General features: G+C 45.9%; 1 long non-coding RNA gene across 1 annotated transcript; it reads right to left on the bottom strand.

Moving 5' to 3' along the window:
- Nucleotides 1–11,563: 11,563 nt before the first annotated feature.
- Nucleotides 11,564–16,965, bottom strand: LOC144936724 (uncharacterized). The gene is made up of 3 exons (XR_013637454.1): nucleotides 16,855–16,965; nucleotides 14,439–14,494; nucleotides 11,564–11,603 (listed from the first exon to the last, which is right to left on the bottom strand). It is a non-coding gene; the product is annotated as an uncharacterized LOC144936724 (long non-coding RNA).
- Nucleotides 16,966–17,155: the final 190 nt, after the last annotated feature.

The raw sequence follows: 17,155 nt of genomic DNA, 5'->3' as shown, positions 1-17,155 counted from the left end.
GGAGTCTGGGGGGCTGGAGGTGGACCTGGGCATGGAGCTGGGGATGGAGCCGGGGATGGTGGAGTCTGGGGGGGTGGAGGTGGGGGGGATGGAGCCGGGGGGGCTGGAGGTGGAGCTGAAGGTGGGGATGGAGCTGGAGGTGGAGCTGGGGATAGAGCCGGGGGGGATGGGGCAGGGGGTTCTGGGCTCCACAGAGACTGCGCCTGCGGCGGTGGCGGCACGGCGCATGCCGAAGGGCTCCATGGAATCCTCGTCGGTGACTGGGACCGCGACCAAGAGTTCCCGAGTGGGTCGCGGTCCCTTTCGGCCGCGTTCATCGACGAGTTCGAAGACTCGATCCGACGTCTGCGGGTTGGAGGATGAGAGGGGGAGATCAATCACTGCCTCCCTGACCTCGTCTCGTCGTTAGCAACACAAACTTTGGACCATCGGAGTAATAGAGCCTTGCCCTCCTTCAGCTGGAGGAGTAGACATGGCAGAACGACACCAACTTCTCAAGCTCCTGAAGCTTTCATAGTCGTGGCTTGGGTTCTGAGCTGGACTGAACCAACACGGCCCACTGCGCAGATATATTTGTGTTACATGGCCAGTTTTACTTGACCGATCTAATCGATCATCTTCAGGGAGGGATCATTGTGACATCTTTAAATAGGGGCGATGATACGACGGAAATAGTTAACGCGAATCGTTCGTCCGCCGCAGCTAAACTATAAATAAGTTAGCGAGTAGCGTTAACACACATAACGGGGATTGTTTCGTATTCTCAAAACTTTCGTCAAATAAAAAAATAACCTTTTCGCTTCTTTCATCTCGCGAAGATCGCCAACTCGTCGAGAACAACCTGAGATGGGTAAAAACATGTTCATAAAAGTTGTTTCGCGAAAGAAAACCCTAAAAGATTAAAATGATCGCGAGCAGCTTCAAGCAGGACGCGCGCATGAGCTCGGGTCGATCCGACTGACGTCACGGCAACAGCATGCGCCGTTGCCATGGCAATGGCATGCGCCGTTGCCATGGTAATGGCATGTGCCGTTGCCATGGCAATCGATGTTACCGTTCGAAAAAGTGTGGGGGAAGTGATCCCCAACTTAGGGGGGCGGGGGGGCGGCTGGGCCCCCAAGGAAGGGGGGCGGGGGTGGGCCTGGGCCCCTAAGGAAGGGGGGCAGCGGGAGGGTGTTAATGACTGAAGCTGAAAGTACCACCGCACTTAAGGCACCTAAATAATCCATACTCTTAGTTTCTTTCGGTAAAGTGACGTAGATAGAAAATGTATAGATCACGACGTTTCGATCGCAATACAAGCAACCGTCATCAGGTGAAACAAACAGCAGGAGAACTGATGACGTACGTATGTCAGCAGTTCTTCTGCTTTATCGAAAGAACCAAAGAGTATGGGTTCCTGCAGTCACGAAAGCTTCAAATCAACACCTAAAGAATGTTTAATGTTCAGGTTCATGTCCGAAGATGATCAATCCAGTATCGAGAGGGACCCAGGTCCTGTGTAACGAACCACGTACATTCACTTAATTTGTACATATCGGTAGCACCTACTTTTGTTTTTAAAGCTGAGACTATAAATAAATTGGTAGAATAAAATATGCCATGTTTACATTTTCGACGTAGTAAAAATGGCATTTTACTGTTAAAAAAACTGAATCATAAACATCAGGCTGGCATTCGTCATGTGCACACAATGTTTCCACGCAAAATTTACAATTGTGCGTTTGAACACAAATCACCAATTGTATGTAGCACGTTTTCCTGCCAAATTCAGTGTCTTCTAGGAAAACAAATATCATGAACGAATACATGTTAGCCTGGCTGTGAGCACTTTTAAAAGAACGTAACTAATAACCGAGCAATTTACAAAAGGTTAATCATTCATTGGTTCTTTCGGTAAAGTCACGTAGAAAGAAAATAAATAAAATTGAATACGACGTTTCGATTACAACACATGCAGTTGTCATCAGTTAGAACTACATTTGTGTCTGTTTCTTTGTGTCTGTGTTTTGTCTCTCTCAAATGTAGTTTTACCTGATGACTGCTTGTTGCAATCGAAACGTCGTATTCTATTTAATTTATTTTCTTTCTACGTTACTTTACCAAAAGAACCAAAGAGTAATTCCTGCAGTCACAACAGCTTCAAGTCAAGGTTAATCATCTTTTTTTTACTGAAAAGCCAGTGACGAATACTGCACATGTGCAAATACTATTGGGCTTAAAGTTACACCATGCACAAGTGTTACTACTGGACGAGTCTAAACTTATTTAAACATGGAAAAACTCAATACCGTAAGTCAGATGCAAGCGAATATAGACGATATTAGAAATACGGGAGGCAATGTCCGTGAAAAGTTTGGGATTGTGAGCATTTATTTCGACAAAAAGTTTCACAATGCACAAATAATACACCGAGTGAGAGTGGTTATAATTGGTCAGGGCGGATAAACATTGTACTGAATATTGGAATAAAAAAGGCATGGTACAGGAGAGAAGTTATCACAACTCGTGTAGTCCACTGTAATTGCGAATTCAAGTGCAGGAAAGGAGGTAGAAACGGAGATTTATTTGCTTCGCCACTTATTTCCACGTAGAGCCAGACTTAATGCAGTGCGTGTTCTACTGACAATCTGGAAATCCCTTCTAGGGGCTGGAGTAAATGCTAGCCGAAGCAATCTACTCCATAGAAACATCTTCTCAGCCCCACAAACTCAGTAATACAGCAGCTAAGGGCGTTTGTCAAACTTTGTGAAATGCTTTAATATCTGGCTCTGCAGCCACACAGCAGCTGATGCCTGTACATCAGTTGTTAAGAGTAAGCACCACACACATACCTCGAAAGGGCATTTTGTATGGTGACATGATACTGCTGGTTAAAGTCTCCAGAGAGAATTCCAGAGGGTAGATGGTCGACTTAAATACTGAACAGTCGTGTTGGGGTAGTGTGGGTACTCCAATTTTTCCCCATGATACGTGACCTGCCAAACCAACAGTTGTCCTTCCTATTATACTACTAGCTGGACTGAGGACCAGGGAGATTTCAGAACCTTGTTCATCGTTTCAACGGCAGTGCAAGAAGATCGCATCAATTGTAAATCGTGTGCTAACTATTGCACCACAGCTCCCTTGCAAGTAACGACTTCGTGCAATTACTTTTGCGAAATAACAGTGCCTTACCAAGGGACAAATCTGTTGTTTCGATGGATTTTTACCACCCATTTGGGATCTTCGAGAAAATACAAATAGCAGCAGCGATTAGAGTTGGGTTGGATTCATCAACGTTTCACACTTAAAAAATAAAACCTTTATTTGTATATATGCAAAAAACACGCACACTCCATCGCTTACAACAAAAACACAAAAACCTCATTACACTTGAAATTAAAACAGAAAGGGAGCAGTGTGACAAAATAGGGAAATGGTTTATAATTTAAGCATTTTTCACTTTCGTTCGACCACAGTGATCAAGGTGCCTTCCAGGCAAAAAACTGCACTGCTTCGTGGAGTACCGCAGTGATATTTTTCAAGTACAATGGCATTTTTCAAATATTGTTCGCATTCACAACCTGCTTAAAATTCGATGTAAAGCTTTCGTGACTGCAGGGTATAATATACTTGGATCTTTCGGTAAAGCCACGTAGAAGGGAAATAAAAAAAAAATTCTCACGGCGTTTCGGCCACAACCTAAGCAGCCGTCCTCAGGTGAAGAACAGAGCCTTTTCTGACAGCTCTGTTCTTCACCTGAGGACGGCTGCTTGTATTGTGGCCGAAACGTCGTGAGAATTGTATTGTTTTATTTTTATTATTTTATTATTTCCCTTCTACGTGACTTTACCGAAAGATCCAAGAATATGAACCTGCTTAAAATTGCTTTTGCAGACAAAAGTGAGCAAGTAACACAAAACACTTATAACGGACACTAACAGTTATCGTGTTACCACTTCTAATTTTAAATCACATAATATAGTTAAAACAATTACAAGGCAGGAAAGTCAGAGAACAACATGTAATTGCGAGTGCTTCTTCACCAGCCGTTTCGTCATGGTATTGCATTCCACCCCTGCATGTCTCTCCGGATCAGGGTCCAGAAAATAGAAGCCAACAGTAGCGAGTGGGTGGTAAGGTAGTGTGGGTTGGAGGGTGGTTGACGGTAAGAAGTGTTCTTTCTCTTGGCTCATCTTCAGCCGAGCTAAGAGAGGCATAAGACAGGGCATGTGGCGGTCGGCCCAGTGTTGGCTAGCTCGGACTGGAGCCAGACTTTTGGCAGAGGACGGAGAGTTTGTCCTGCCCAATACGCACACACGAACGTACAAAATCACGTGCGGCAACATCCAAAGTGACAACAGGCAGCATTTGAATTATAATTTTCATGTCTTTTTTTTTATTCGTGTCCTGCTGTTTCGCACAAAGACCGTGCAAATATATAAATGTATGGCTCATGATGGTAGTGGCTGCCAAGGGGTGTAATGCATCGGAGAGGAAATCCACAAGGAGAGATGGGAGCAATTGAATCAACTTGCATGCAAGTGGTCGGTGGAGAATTACATTGCAGAATATTTAGAGCTGGCGATGAAGGCATCCCCAAGCCATTGAACAGTGGAATGATCATGGCCGATGATTATACGAGCACTGTTACCAATTGTGTTCGCATTATTTTCCTCTTTGCTGCAAAAGTTCTGAAAAAGAGTCCTCTTCATTTCCCTCATCGTCCTATGATGTAATGCATCTCTCAATTCAACGAACAGCAAGTGCCAGCGCATGGCACACTTATGGCTCATCATAAATATGTGGACTTGCAATACTGCACAAGGGCTGCTGTTCACATGAAGATAAATACACTTTTCCATGCTGTTAGTAATTATATTGGATGTGCGTCCCATCATCTTGAGTTGTACCACTTTCTTAAATATCTGACCATCCTTCTGTGACAACAGGCAGTTCTCCTTTGTAAGCAAGTCCAATGTGAGCCTGTCTCATGCAATTTTTACCCCGTAGACCACACAACAGCACCCAGGAGATATTCAAGAAAACAGAAATGTAAGTCACATTTAAATAAAAGATTAAACATACATCAAGTTTAGCATTTTTCTCAGCAATACACTTGCCCATATTGCATACTTGCTTCAATAATAAAAAAATATATATCTCTTACATCCATGTGAAAATGTAATGTATCTATGAAAAGAAACCCTCATAGAATCTTTGGGGTTGACTTTTTGCATATAGGTCCTGTACTGGAATATTTGGTAGATGCCTTTTATGAATATTGTGCGTGTGAGAGTTAATGGAGCACCCTGAAAAAATCTAATCGTGCATAGCAGAGGGGATAATGCTCACCGGGTCCACACTGGACACATCAGAAACTATAAAACGTCAAATTAGTCCACGAACATAGACCATAGATTGCACTTGTCCGCACCACCTGAGGTAGCAACTTTTAACTTTAAATAGTTCTAATTTATGTGGCCAACAATAGTGAATGACGTGACGACCATTTTAAATGAGTGTTATCTTGCATATCAAAAATGGATCTAAGAAGTGGGTTATCCAATAATTCACTCTTATTAGCCACAAATGCATATATACCAGAGGTGGGACAAAGTCATTGTTATGCAAGTCCAAGTCGAGTCGCAAGTCATCAAATTCATGACTCGAGTCCAAGTCACATGACTCGAGTCCACATCTCATAGGTGGGACAAAGTCATTGTTATGCAAGTCCAAGTCGAGTCGCAAGTCATCAAATTCATGACTCGAGTCTGACTCGAGTCCAAGTCACATGACTCGAGTCCACATCTCATAGGTGGGACAAAGTCATTGTTATGCAAGTCCAAGTCGAGTCGCAAGTCATCAAATTCATGACTCGAGTCTGACTCGAGTCCAAGTCACATGACTCGAGTCCACATCTCATAGGTGGGACAAAGTCATTGTTATGCAAGTCCAAGTCGAGTCGCAAGTCATCAAATTCATGACTCGAGTCTGACTCGAGTCCAAGTCACATGACTCGAGTCCACATCTCATAGGTGGGACAAAGTCATTGTTATGCAAGTCCAAGTCGAGTCGCAAGTCATCAAATTCATGACTCGAGTCTGACTCGAGTCCAAGTCACATGACTCGAGTCCACATCTCATAGGTGGGACAAAGTCATTGTTATGCAAGTCCAAGTCGAGTCGCAAGTCATCAAATTCATGACTCGAGTCTGACTCGAGTCCAAGTCACATGACTCGAGTCCACACCTCTGATCTAAACTCATTGAGGTTTTGCTAACTAAAGGTGGTACTTGGTATCTGCTCTGGCCCGTGGACTAAATTACCTGGTTCTCAAATCAAGTATGGACATTCTGTAAAAAACGCCAAACAGCTATTCCTACAATGAACATATTTCCATATTTTTTTCTCGACCACTTCCTTTACTTATATTTATACATAGTGTATGCAAATGTATTTGTTTGGATTTAACAAAAGGCAGTGGTCTCCACTGCAATCGAGGGTTAGAACCGGTGGCACAACGCGGTTTCACATTGCGTACAATACGAACAATTCACCGTGTTCAGAAAACAACGTGTTAAAAAATATCAAAGGCAGCTGCATTTAAATGTACGCCAATCAGATTAGGTTGTGAAAGGTCAAGGGTCCATATATATTTGGTTTAGACGTTTCAATCCATATGCAACGACAAAAAACGTCAACCAAGAATGTGCAGCTGTAAATAAATCATTTTGGCTTGCTGCACCAACTCGGCTAGGGGTTCGGGGGGGGGGTGCTGACCGCTGGCTTGGACGCAACAAGATCTCTCTGCGAGCCACATGGCGTACAATACGCCAAGCCTGGGCCCCCTGCCAACCTACCAGCTTGTGCGCTACAAGATGGTCATAAAATTCACATCCTGCTGAGGAGATCACGACACAAAGTCATGCACCCCAGGCAGAATTTGAAAAATCCCCCCACCCACACAACAATCTAACTGCGACAAATTTACTCAAAAAATACCAGCCTCCAAAATGGTCTAATCATTATTTATCTTAAAGAAATATGGACTCCAGTGGGCAGTGATGGCAAGTGTTTTAACTGCTCACAGCATCATGGTTGCTTAGGCAATTAAGGAAATCATGTATCCGTGTAATAGCCAAATTAAACCATCTGGGTTGGCACTTAAATTTGAATTCAAAGACAGCAAGACAATATGGCTTTGAAAACGATTGTAAACACTATTAGGTTTACCACTCAACGCTGATTTTCTCCAATTCTCTATGGACACTTTCAGTATACTTTCATAACTTACGCATACCTGTCAACCCATACGGTTTACCCATAATCTTGTCCAGGAAAATTTCGTTCAGGTCCATACGGTGCACAGCTGTTTTAATACAGGCAATTTTCGTCTATTTGTTTGTGTTTCTCCTTTGTGGTGGCACTTTGTAGGATGAACGTTGAGATTTATAAATGGCACAGGGGTGACCCAACATGATCTGAATTGGTCTGTAATAAGATAGGCACTGATAAAGGGGTTGACAGGTGTGTTTACGCAAAGAATCCACGTGGGCTAATGCAGTAAGTACCATCCCTGTCTGTGTGCTTTGTGTATCATTTACGTGTAATTTACAGACCGTGCAATTCTATATGCAATTATAGCCCAGTGCTATTTGTTTCGCTTAAGAAAAAAAGGGGAAATACTGGCAGAGGCTTTGCTCTTCCCCTCTCATGCTGCTAGCGAAGCAGTTTAACCCGAAAGATAACCCACGCGTAATCAGAGGTGTGGACTCGAGTCATGTGACTTGGACTCGAGTCAGACTCGAGTCATTAATTTGATGACTTGCGACTCGACTTGGACTTGCATAACAATGACTTTGTCCCACCTATGCGCGTAATTAGCCAGCGGTTTGATAAACCCATACAATTACATTTGCACACGAACGCATGCACTACAAACAGGGCGTAGGTAACCTGCAGCTCCAGAGCCGCATGTGGCTTTCTAAGGAGCTGCTTTGTGGCGTTATTTCACATGCTTTGCGGCTCTTAACATAGAGAGTTATTTTACGATTTCCAAAAACACGCCTCTTTTTGTTATATTGATTGCCGACACCTGCACTAGACATACATACTACAACAATGTACGAAGATCAGAAGTAAACAAGAAAAGGTCAAATAAACTGGAGGCAAGGACACATCATGGAGAAACGGGTCTGGTGACAACTTTTGGTCAAATAATCTCCGACACTGTGCTCAGAATCGCATTGAAAGAGGAGCATGGATTTGATGAGCTTAGAAGGTTAAATGACGTAATTTAAACTATTAAGAAAAGGTAGTTTTGGGCAGGAAACGTCGTTATAAACGGATGTCGGCCGATGGTTGAGACTGACGGTGGGGAGTGGCAGCCAAGGGTTTGAATGGGTCTGAGATGGAGTGTAGAAACTCGTGTCCGAGATGGAGTGTAAGAAACTCGTGTGCAGGGGGGGGTCCCTTTACCCAGCAGTGGAATGAGAATAATCTTCCATTCTCAGGACCTTCTATCAGTTTGTTGGGCCTCAAAACATGGCTCTTTACAAAATCATTATTTAAAATGAGCAAGGCGGAAAAGAAGGGAATGCATGGGTAAACTGTTTGAATGCTGTGCGATTAATATTTGACTGTGGTGTGATGTGCTGGTGGAGAAGTGGTGCAGTGGTTAGCGCACTACACCGAGCCTGGCGACCAGAGTTCAATTTCTGGCTGCAATTGCCATCAGTGGCGAGTGATATGTGAACCGGTCATGACCTCCAACACCACTTTACCAATCCCCATTGACCAGCATGGCAAAGTATGGTCAAATAACTCCATTGACCAACAGGATATTGAGAGGCCTTCAACCCCACAGTGGAATGAGAAGGGCTGGAAATTATTATTATTATTATGTACTGGAGAGGCTCATGGTGAAGAGAATTTGCAACCCTTTAGTCATGGAGTGCTGAATTACATCCGTCCCCCCAGTGTTGTTCATGGTGGTTGGTTGATCTTACTTCACCACGCAGGCCCAGTGGAGAGGAGAACCAGCACTGGCTTAAGATATCACTCAACATTGACATTACCCATTGCCAAGTATAGAACTCTGGTTCATATATTACACACACAAAGACAAAGCTAGCCCATATAGCCTTAACAGCCTTTTTGGGGCAAGTGCTGCTCGTGATCACCCATTAAGGCCGAGGGGGTGGGTGGTCAGCACCATGAGAGCCCACGTTTGTCTCCCTAGTGGCAATTTACACACTGCACCAGGTACTCGTGAGGCCGAATTGACCTGGGGAGGCCCAGGACCAGTTTAGATAACCGTTAGGTGGTGTTGGCCATGAGCGGGAATTAAACTCTGGTGGCCGGGGTTCGTAGCGCAACGAGCAAACCCGCTACACTACCGAGCCCCACCATATACACACACACACACAAACATAACCAAGTAGCAATTTCTGCACCCATAAAAAACACACGTGACTATTTAGGCATACAATCACACACGAGTATTTTTACGCAGAGGCAAAAGATCCCCATGTAGCTTATAAAATTGTGGTAAAATGCTGCAAGCGAGGACCTATGTCAGCAAAGCACAAATGGATGCTGTAGCCAGGCACCACACCACAAATATGCTCCGCGACAGGCAGAGGGAGGGAATTGAGCGATCTCACCTATGACACGCTCGTCTCTCCTTCTACATTGTCCATGGTGGTGCCGCTCAATCGGATGGAGTCGCGCGGGAGCTTTGACCCCGCGCGCGTTCTGAACATGTGGGGCGTACGGGCCAACCTTCCAGACGGCATGCACAAGGGAACGCAGTAGTGATCGTTCATAAATTCGTCATTGTTGAAAATAAAACACATCATAGGAGGGTTTCCCTTGGCTCTGTGCGTTTCAAGAAAAGGGCGCATAAAAGTGAAACTGCGCAAGAGCAGCCAGGAGGGCGAGTTGCGCACACAGCACACACACACACACTGCTGTCCTCACGTCAGACCGCAAAGCCACATGCGAGCGAATTAAAACCGCATTTAGCGAAATTTGAGTAGAAATAGGTTAGCCGCATGTGTAGACACACACAAAACTTGTCTATCTAAAACAGCTCATGCCAGTGGTCGCAACCGGGTACCCGATACCCATACCCTACCCGATACCCGGCTACCCGTACCCGGCCGGGTACCCGTTTGCGACCCTGGTGTGGCCGGGTACGGGTAGGCCGTGAGTCACTGGTGAGTAACTGTTTGTCACTCATTTCCCAACGTCTTGTTTCTTCTCACAATTCAAGTTCCTAGAATCAACCCACCCGCGCCTGCAACATGGCTTCATCCCAGAGGTCGCAATCAGGTACCCGATACCCGTACCCGGCTGGGTACGGGGGTAGGGTATGGGTACGGCCGGATACGGGTACCCGTTTTCGACCCTGGTGCGGCCGGGTACGGGTAAGGAATCAAAACCCGTTTGCGACCTCTGGCTCATGCCACCCGTAAATCACATGTATTGTGTGGCCACCCCCACTGACTCTCCCCCCCCTTCCACTACACCTCATGAACACAAACATTGAGGACCTTATGCAAACTTTTCCATCCTATCCTCATCTTTCCCAACTCTTTGTTTCCATTTTTATATTCCTTTTCCATCCTCTTCCCTCTTAATCCCCCCGTCTTATCTCTGCCAAATAAATTTTACCCAATGCATTAATATATCCATTACTCTACGCCCTTATCCGTCGTGTGCCACAGGTAAAAAGTTGACACTTCATCTAAACTGGATCACTATTTCCAACCATTGAGAGTGGTGTAGACTGCTGGGGCAAGTCTTGTTAAGAGTACCTAGTAAAGTAAAGATCGCACGGGTAACGTGATGATGGTGTTCGGACCAGGGCTGGATTAAGCTTCATGGGGACCCGGGGCTGTTATCATTTTATGGAGCCCCCTCTGTAAATTAAATCCCCCCCCCCCCCTTGACTGTTTCACTACCACCCATGGCCAATGTGTAAAAAACAGAGTTGTTAATTTACCTTCGTTATTTTAGTTCGAATTTTTATGTAGAACTTCTTTCGGACAGTAAGTAGCCAACCGTGCTAATTGGCGGTGGGATTAAAATGAACATAATTTTTGGCACATAAGTGCTAGTAACACACACAGTGATGCTATGGTTTTAATTCCAAAATTACCCATAGGATTTATCACAATGCTACATTTTATGAGAGGCGGGGGTGGGGGGGGGAGCCTTAAAAGCCAATGAACCAGGCTGAGACCCCCCGAAAACCTGTGTGTTAATCCGGCTTTTTGGGTGTCAACCATCATCCATTATGGTCTCCAATGTTAGCACCACACCAGGTGCACATTTTGGACAGAAGCGGACCCAGGCCAAGCAGCGATTTGTACTGCATTCCACTGCCCTTTTCATTGTAAATCAAACCCAACAAACCGGAATCAAGGGGCTTTGTATGAACAATTATCCTATGCTCCATAACACGGGCGCGCGCGTGCACACACACACACACCCCACTTTTACCTGGGATCAAATGCAGGTGGTGTGCGCACCCCTAATGATGAGGCCGATTTGCTGGACAGTCCTCTTTTAAATTTCCCAGTCGAGCAACCACTGTCCATTTTCTGGGAGCTTCTGAAAATCAAGGCATGGAAACATTGAAAATAATCTGCATTTTTTAAATCCTTTATATTAAGTTCGCTTGCTTGCGACCGTGCAAATATTTCGGTCGTTTTTTAACCCACTTCCCGTGATCCAATCGAGCTGACATTTTGCACACAGACTCGTTGTGCGTGACAATTTATTTTCGTCAATTTTTTCCAAAATTTTACACTTTTTAGGAGCATTTTTTTATATTTAATTACCAATTGCTTAATGGTGGCAGGCAATCATCTGACCCATAGGTGGCAGCCATCTCAAGCCAGAGGACGAGAGGACTCTAGCCGCCACGCATATAAAGGATTTATAGTGAAAAACTTTGTTTTTACGGGTTACATTTTTTTACATGTGCAGACATCCTATTATCTGCAGTGCTATTATATACGAGCTTTTGTGACTTCACTACACTTACACGCAAGGTAAAAAAAAATCACGGACAAGAGGATGAATGTGTCAATCAGCTCCACTTATCATCAGTGAAAAAAAATGCAGATACACGAATAGGGCCATGGATAACAACAGTTTTCCGACCCTACAGCTCCCACAGTTAATAGAAGTTGCAGCTAAGGTCACAGATACAATGAATCATCTTGCATTGCATATTTGTTCAAGTGCAGTATTGCTTTACGGCAATAGAGGGGCAGTGTTACACTGACTGCGTGACAGGCCGATTTATCAAGGGCAAGTAAACTGTGTTGCAGGCACCGACAGATTTAAAAGCCATAATTTTATAAAAATGGAATAAGGCCATTTCCAAGCTACAAAAGGGATGCAAGCCTTGTAGCGCGGTGAAATGGTTAGTCCACTGGACTGACTTGCAATCCAGATTGCCTGTTCAGTCTCATCTTGGCATGGCAGTTTAAACAATGGTGCGGGTTTCTTAAATCTCCTCTCCTCTTCCCCCACCAACTTAATAGAATGGGTGCACCATAAATGAGTCAATTAGCACCTCGCGCACAGTGGGCTAAAGTATGGGGGTTACTCTCACCTAATCCAGCCGTAGACCATTTGGCCAAATGCCTCTCGAACTCTCTCGAGGTGTAGGCCGTTCTGCCAGCAGGAGGCACGAACAAGAAATTGCAGGGCTGCGCCAAGCTATAAGCATCCAACTTAACATCTCCGTTGCCAGAGCAGAACATTCACGATTGCTCCACTTCTTAGCTTCGTGTGGGAATGCGCTCCGTGTTTATTGGGCATTCGAATGCCCCCGTGTAGGAGGAGAATTGCACCCCCCTCCACCCCCCAAACTTGCTGCCAAGACTCTTCTTGTGAAGTCAGGCAATGACATTTTCACTTCTGGGTTTATAAAAAAAAAAAATGGCTACATCATCCTCGACGTTTGAATGCTCGGCTTCTTACTTAAAGTAACAACACATGGGGGAGCTGGCCGGGTGGCTCGGAGGTCAAAGTGCCGAGCTGGCACCGCTGAAGTCCTGGGTTAGAAAATCGAGGCAGCTGCCCGTCACGGTTTTATGGTCTCAGCCCAAGTCACCAATCAGTGTGTAGTGACATCACGGGACGTCACTGTGCAGTGCCGGTCCTAGAGAGGCACGGTGTGTGCTGTAACGACATCGTGGACACCACGTGGTGTGGGTGTCGTACTTGCCCTAGATGGGCCCGGTGAGCGCTGATGGATAGCGCTGGGTGGCACCACGCTTGGCGTGCAGTGCCAGCCCTACAGGACAGGGTGTGGGAGTGCCGGCCGAGGAATGAGGTTACTAAAGGCCATGGCACTCTGGTTGACCCGAGAGGACACGTGACCACTTAAGTCTACAAAGGAACCCCAAGTGGGGGCTCGGGGTGGTCACGTGGTTGGGATCCAGATCCATCCCGAGGGTTCTGGAAGGTGGTCGTGGCCAAGGGCGGAGCCAGTCACGCTGCAGAGAATATAAGCCGGGTCCCGTGAGGGACCGGCGTTGTTGTTCATCCTGGAAGAAACCTTTGTCTACGTTCTCCGTTCAATGAGTCTCCAACACGTGGACACAGACCCAAGCTGTTGGTCCCGGTCCGTAGTAGCTAGTCACGTGGTAACTAGTGTAGCTAGCCTGGTGGTCACCACCATAGGTTGTTATTCTGTTAATGGGAAGTTACCCTGTGCGTTGGAAATAAATAAAGGTGTTGCCTCCAAGTCTACATCTGCTACTCGGTTGAACTCGCTACAAGTGTAGAAACACCCATCGTAGAAATGCGATTAAAGAAACGCAAATTGGCTATGTTACAACGGCTGAAAATGAAACCCTGGCTCAAGAATTGCATTTCAAGTTTTCTACCATCACGCAGTAGCTGATCAATATAGCATGACCATAAGAGCGGGCCGTCCCCGTGAACATTCTCAACATAATCTCCTTCGGCGCCCAGGCCACAGGGCCAAGCCGAGAGCCAAGACGGTTTTGGCTCGGCCGCGTGCAGTACGTCTCTTGGACTGCCCGTCGCCACGAGCAACCAAGACTCCACCACGCAACGTACAGCAGAAACACACAGCCCCCCCTCCCCCTCTCCCCCACCCCAACATTGAACGAGTAATAATTCAATAAAAACACGTGAACAAATAAAAGTAGCGTAAACCAAGAACTCTTTGTACAGTCCGCTCCTGCGATGAGCCTTGTGAATGTTGGCTCTCAGCACTTGGCATCCGTACAGAATGTCAGGCAGGCATGCGGCCACGTGCACTCAACACCCTGGCAGAGATCTCCCCCCCAGCCAGTGCGCTGGGTCGCTACATTTCGTGGAGCGCGCTTCGCTGGAGGTCGAGCCGCTACGCCACGTGACGGGGGCTTCGGGAGGTGGTGGCTTTCGCGTGTGGAGGTTTACCTTTCTTTCTTTGGCTTGGTGGCCAGAGAAGAGGACTTCGCTTTGCCAGCGGGGAGCTGCACGTGCACACACACATACACACCTCCAAATAGCACTGTTGGCTATGTACGGTGTGAAAGGTTCAAACACACATACCTGCACAGAACATACACCACACACTCGATTATACAGCTACATACACAGACACATTACACACACACACAAAAGGTCTCCCGTTTAGCCTTAACAGACTGTTCGGGGAAGTGCTGCTCATGAGCACCTACGAAGGCCGGCACGGCACGCGACGGGTTGGGTGGGCAGCACCACACCCGGCCGCCTTTGTCTCCCCAGTGGCGACATGTACACACTTGGACCAGGTGCTCACGAGGTATAACTCGACCTAAGGGAGGCCCAGGACCGCTTCAGATCATCAAGAATGGCGTTGCCCATGGAGCGGGAATCAAAGACGGGTCAACCAGGTTCGTAGCGCAGCACGCTACCGCTCGCCACAACACCACACACAACCCCCCCCCCAATCACTTACCCAGGATGCACTCTACATCAATCACATACAAACCATTGCACACTTTCTATAAACACAGCACACTGCATTATATATCTACATACCACACATTTAATATGCACACACACACACCATCACAAGTACACATTCCATTATATACCTAAAAACCACACATACACCCCCAATCTACACCCCATCACGTACTTTTCCCTTCAAAGACCAACACACACAACTTACATCGCACATACACTCGCCCACCACATAGGCACATGTACACCTTCCACCACATTTCCTTGAGCTATTCATTAAATGGTAGCACAATGAGTAGTGGGTGGATGGTAGAAATCAAACACTAGGTCACGCACATTTTCAAATTCGGGCAGTGGGGTCAGACGCGCGTGGAAGATTTTCCTTCCAGTTTTTTTTCCATTGCGCAAGAAGCGTGCGTCTGCATGTGCGCACGTATTCAGACGACGCATCATGTGCAGCGGTGCTCATCCCACGTGCCCGAGTCGTGTATACCAAGTCTCACACGCCGCGACGGGGGAGGACCGGTAGCGAAGCGGTTGGTGCACTGCAATACAAATGCACCGATCGACGAGAGTTCCATTCCCGGCCACAACTAACATAGTTGGTAAAAAATTCAATTAAAATGAATAAAAGTAATAATAGAAATATTAATTTCAATTTCATTTTTTACCTACGTGACTTTACCGAAAAAACTAAAAGTATGAATCCTTGCAGTCACGAAAGCTTCAAATCTAGAATTAACATTGTTGGCATTGTGCAAACATCGGCACCGGGGAGACAAAGGCGGCCTAGGTTTAGTGTTGGCCACACCATAACCAATACCACTACCATGTTCATTAGGTGTTCGCTCATCGAACTTGCCCCAACAGCGTGTTAAGGGCTACACCAGAGATTTGTCTCCGTTCGCACAATGCATCCATGCGGAGCAGCGTTTAATCGCATGATGACGCAACAGGAATTCTGCGAGTGATTCAGGAAAGAAAAAAAAGAGGAATTCCATTCATTGCTGGCGAGGCAGAGACTAACAGTAATAGTGGGCCTTAGTCATCCCATTGGTCAGTGTTGAAGACCAAGAGTTTTAACAATGAATTAACAACATATTACCATATTTGTCTCTCCAACGACACGGGTCTTCTTTTCAACAGCGTTGGGTCAACACAAGAAAACTCTAAACCCGGTTTGGACATTCAGTGTCTCAGGCAGGTTTGCTTAAACCTATGCTGGTGAACCAACTTGATGTTTAAAATGGCAAGGACCATTTCTGTTAGAAATGGAAAATGATACAATGCTCGATAATTAATTCTCATTGAGCATTGTGGAGAATGCAAGTAACATCTTTAAGTTTTTATTTTAAAAATCCAAACCCACAACGATGCTCAATGATGATTAAGCGTGAAATTAATTAGCAGTAACTTCACCACTACCTTTTATTTAATTCAGTTCATTAACAAGTACAAAAGACAAAGATCCTCCGTACAGTTTGAACAGACGATGGGACCATAGCTTTTAGCGAGCACCTATGAAGGCCGGCAGGGCACACGAGGGAGTGGGGTAGCCGGCACCACGTCGGGCTGCCTTTATGGCTCTAGTGGCGATGTTTACACATCACACGAGGAACTAATTTCAGGCCAAGCAGACCTAGGGAAGGACCAGAACCGGGTCACGTAGATTTTTCGAATACTCCAGTTTTTCCCCTCCACATTTTTAGAAAACAGCGTTTTTGAATATGTGGCTGCTATAAATTTCCACACAACGATAAGCCACTTAGTTGAGTCATCATTTGTGGCCAGGTCGCTTCTGAAGAAGAGCTATATAGCTCAGTGGGCCATAACATTTAACAAAAATGTTTAGTTTTAATTTTCTACGATTTTTGGGCAGTGGCACCTTGCGTGAAGAACCTCTATTGCGCAGACTGGATCCCTCCTGGGCAGCAAGCTTCTCCGTTTCCTCTCCTGCGGTCGCTCCTCTGTTCGATCCCTGCACCGTCACTTGTTTCTCCAGCTTAACACCGCCTGGTTTGTTTAATTAAAACGCACGTTAAAACGCACGTTAAGGGGATCGGGGGCTCGGAATCAAACTCTGGTTCACCAGGTTCAATCGCGCAGTGTGTACGAACCACTACGACACCACTGCCCCCCCCCCCGTCCCGTAAAAAGTAAATGGCTTCCTCAAATAAAATAATCAA

This window comes from Lampetra fluviatilis, chromosome 17 (assembly GCF_964198595.1).
Source record: "Lampetra fluviatilis chromosome 17, kcLamFluv1.1, whole genome shotgun sequence".
NCBI classification, from domain to species: domain Eukaryota; kingdom Metazoa; phylum Chordata; class Hyperoartia; order Petromyzontiformes; family Petromyzontidae; genus Lampetra; species Lampetra fluviatilis.
The sequence above is the reverse complement of the archived record's forward strand: the minus strand, read 5'-3'. Positions and strand labels throughout refer to the sequence as shown.